Here is a 3,631-nt window from a genome sequence, read left to right as displayed (position 1 = left end):
AGCCCTGGGATTTCTTTGGAAGGAATGATGCTGAAGCTGAAACTCCAGTACTTTGGCCACCTCATGCGAAGAGTTGACTCATTGGAAAAGACTCTGATGCTGGGAGGGATTGGGGGCAGGAGGAGAAGGGGACGACAGAGGACAAGATGGCTAGATGGCATCACTGACTCGATGGACATGAGTCTGGGTGAACTCCGGGAGTTGGTGATGGACAGGGAGGCCTGGCGTGCTGCGATTCATGGGGTCTCAAAGAGTCGGACATGACTGAGTGACTGAACTGAACTGAACTGATGTTCCTTCTATTCCTACTTTCTGGAGAGTTTTTCTCATAAATGGATGTTGAATTTTGTCAAAGGCTTTCTCTGCATCTATTGAGATAATCATATGGTTTTTATTTTTCAATTTGTTAATGTGGTGTATTACATTGATTGATTTGCGGATATTGAAGAATCCTTGCATCCCTGGGATAAAACCCACTTGGTCATGGTGCATGATCTTTTTAATGCGTGTTGGATTCTGATTGCTAGAATTTTGTTAAGGATTTTAGCATCTATGTTCATCAGTGATATTGAACTATAATTTTCTTTTTTTGTGGCATCTTTGTCAGGTTTTGGTATCAGGGTGGTGGTGGCCTCATAGAATGAGTTTGGAAGCTTACCTTCCTCTGTAATTTTCTGGAAGAGTTTGAGTAGGATAGGTGTTAGCTCTTCTCTAAATTTTTGGTAGAATTCAGCTGTGAAGCTGTCTGGACTTGGGCTTTTGTTTGCTGGAAGATTTCTGATTACAGTTTCAATTTCCGTGCTTGTGATGGGTCTGTTAAGATTTTCTATTTCTTCCTGGTTCAGTTTTGGAAAGTTGTATTTCTAAGAATTTGTCCATTTCTTCCACGTTGTCCATTTTATTGGCATATAATTGCTGATAGTAGTCTCTTATGATCCTTTGTATTTCTGTGTTGTCTGTTGTGATCTCTCCGTTTTCATTTCAAATTTTATTGATTTGATTTTTCTCCCTTTGTTTCTTGATGAGTCTGGCTAATGGTTTGTCAATTTTATTTATCCTTTCAAAGAACCAGCTTTTGGCTTTGTTGATTTTTGCTATGGTCTCTTTTGTTTCTTTTGCATTTATTTCTGCTCTAATTTTTAAGATTTCTTTCCTTCTACTAACCCTGGGGTTCTTCATTTCTTCCTTTTCTAGTTGCTTTAGGTGTAGAGTTAGGTTATTGATTTGACTTTTTTCTTGTTTCTTGAGGTATGCCTGTATTGCTCTGAACTTTCCCCTTACACTGCTTTTACAGTCTCCCACAGGTTTTGGGTTGTTGCGTTTTCATTTTCATTCATTTCTATGCAAATTTTGATTTCTTTTTTGATTTCTTCTGTGATTTGTTGGTTATTCAGCAGCGTGTTGTTCAGCCTCCATATGTTGGAATTTTTAATAGTTTTTCTCCTGTAATTGAGATCTAATCTTATTGCATTGTGGTCAGAAAAGATGCTTGGAGTGAGTTCAATTTTTTGAATTTACCAAGGCTAGATTTATGGCCCAGGATGTGATCTATCCTGGAGAAGGTTCCGTGTATGCTTAGGAAAAAGGTGAAATTCATTGTTTTGGGGTGAAATAACCTATAGATATCAATTAGGTCTAACTGGTCTATTGTATCATTTAAAGTTTGTGTTTCTTTGTTAATTTTCTGTTTAGTTGATCTATCCATAGGTGTGAATGGGGTATTAAAGTCTCCCACTATTACTGTGTTATTGTTAATTTCCCCTTTCATACTTGTTAGCATTTGTCTTACATATTGCAATGCACCTATGTTGGGTGCATATATATTTATAATTGTTATCTCTTCTTCTTGGATTTGACCATTATGTAGTGTCCTTCTTTGTCTCTTTTCACAGCCTTTGTTTTAAAGTCTATTTTATCTGATATGAGTATTGCTACTCCTGCTTTCTTTTGGTCTCTATTTGCATGGAATATCTTTTTCCAGCCCTTCACTTTCAGTCTGTATGTGTCCCTTGTTTTGAGGTGGGTCCCTTGCAGACAACATATATAGGGGTCTTGTTTTTGTATCCATTCAGCCAGTCTTTGTCTTTTGCTTGGGGCATTCAACCCATTTACATTTAAGGTAATTATTGATAAGTGTGATCCCGTTGCCATTTACTTTATTGTTTGGGGTTCGAGTTTATACACCCTTTTTGTGTTTCTAGAGACTATCCTTTAGCATTTGTTGGAGAGCTGGTTTGGTGGTGCTGAATTCTCTCAGCTTTTTCTTGTCTGTAAAGCTTTTGATTTATCTTTCATATTTGAATGACATCCTTGCTGGGTACAGTAATCTGGGCTGTAGGTTATTTTCTTTCATCACTTTAAGTATATCTTGCTATTCCCTCCTGGCCTGAAGTGTTTCTGTTGAAAGATCAGCTGTTATCCTTATGGGAATCCCCTTGTGTGTTATTTGTTGTTTTTCCCTTGCTGCTTTTAATATTTGTTCTTTGTGTTTGATCTTTGTTAATTTAATTAATATGTCTTGGGGTGTTTTGCCTTGGGTTTATTCTGTTTGGGACTCTCTGGGTTTCTTGGACTTGGGTGATTATTTCCTTCCCCATTTTAGGGAAGTTTTCAACTATTATCTCCTCAAGTATTTTCTCACGGTCTTTCTTTTTGTCTTCTTCTTCTGGGACTCTTATGATTTGAATGTTGGAGTATTTAATATTGTCCTGGAGGTCTCTGAGATTGTCCTCATTTCTTTTAATTCGTTTTTCTTTTTTCCTCTCTGATTCATTAATTTCTACCATTCTATCTTCTACTTCACTAATCCTATCTTCTGCCTCTGTTATTCTACTATTTGTTGCCTCCAGAGTGTTTTTGATCTCATTTATTGCATTGTTCATTATATATTGAGTCTTTTTTATTTCTTCTAGGTCCTTGTTAAACCTTTCTTGCATCTTCTCAATCCTTGTCTCCAGGCTATTTATCTGTGATTCCATTTTGATTTCAAGGTTTTGGATCATTTTCAATATCACTTTCGGAATTCTTTATCAGGTAGATTCCCTATCTCTTCCTCTTTTGTTTGGTTTGGTGGGCATTTATCCTGTTCCTTTACGTGCTGGGTATTCCTCTGTCTCTTCATCTTGTTTATATTGCTGAGTTTGGGGTGGCCTTTCTGTATTCTGGCAGTTTGTGGAGTTCTCTTTGTTATGGAGTTTCCTCGCTGTGTGTGGGTTTGTACAGGTGGCTTGTCAAGGTTTCTTGTTTAGGGAAGCTTGTGTCGGTGTTCTGGTGAGTGGAGCTGGATTTCTTCTCTCTGGAGTGCAATGAAGTGTCCAGTAATGAGTTATGAGATGTCAGTGGTTTTGGAGTAACTTTGGGCAGCCTGTATATTGAAGCTCAGGGCTGTGTTCCTGTGTTTCTGAAGAATTTGTGTGGCTTGTCTTGCTCTGGAACTTGTTGGCCTTTGGGTGGTGCTTGGTTTCAGTGTAGTTATGGAGGCGTTTGATGAGCTCCTGTTGATTAATGTTCCCTAGAGTCAGGAGTTCTCTGGTGTTCTCAGAATTTGGACTTAAGCCTCCTGCTTCTGGTTTTCAGTCTTATTTTTACAGTAGTCTCAAGACTTCTTCTATACAACACCATTGATAAAACA

The sequence above is a fragment of the Bos javanicus genome, chromosome 13 (genome assembly GCF_032452875.1).
Source record: "Bos javanicus breed banteng chromosome 13, ARS-OSU_banteng_1.0, whole genome shotgun sequence".
Taxonomy (NCBI): Eukaryota; Metazoa; Chordata; class Mammalia; order Artiodactyla; family Bovidae; genus Bos; species Bos javanicus.
Note: the sequence above shows the minus strand (reverse complement) of the source record.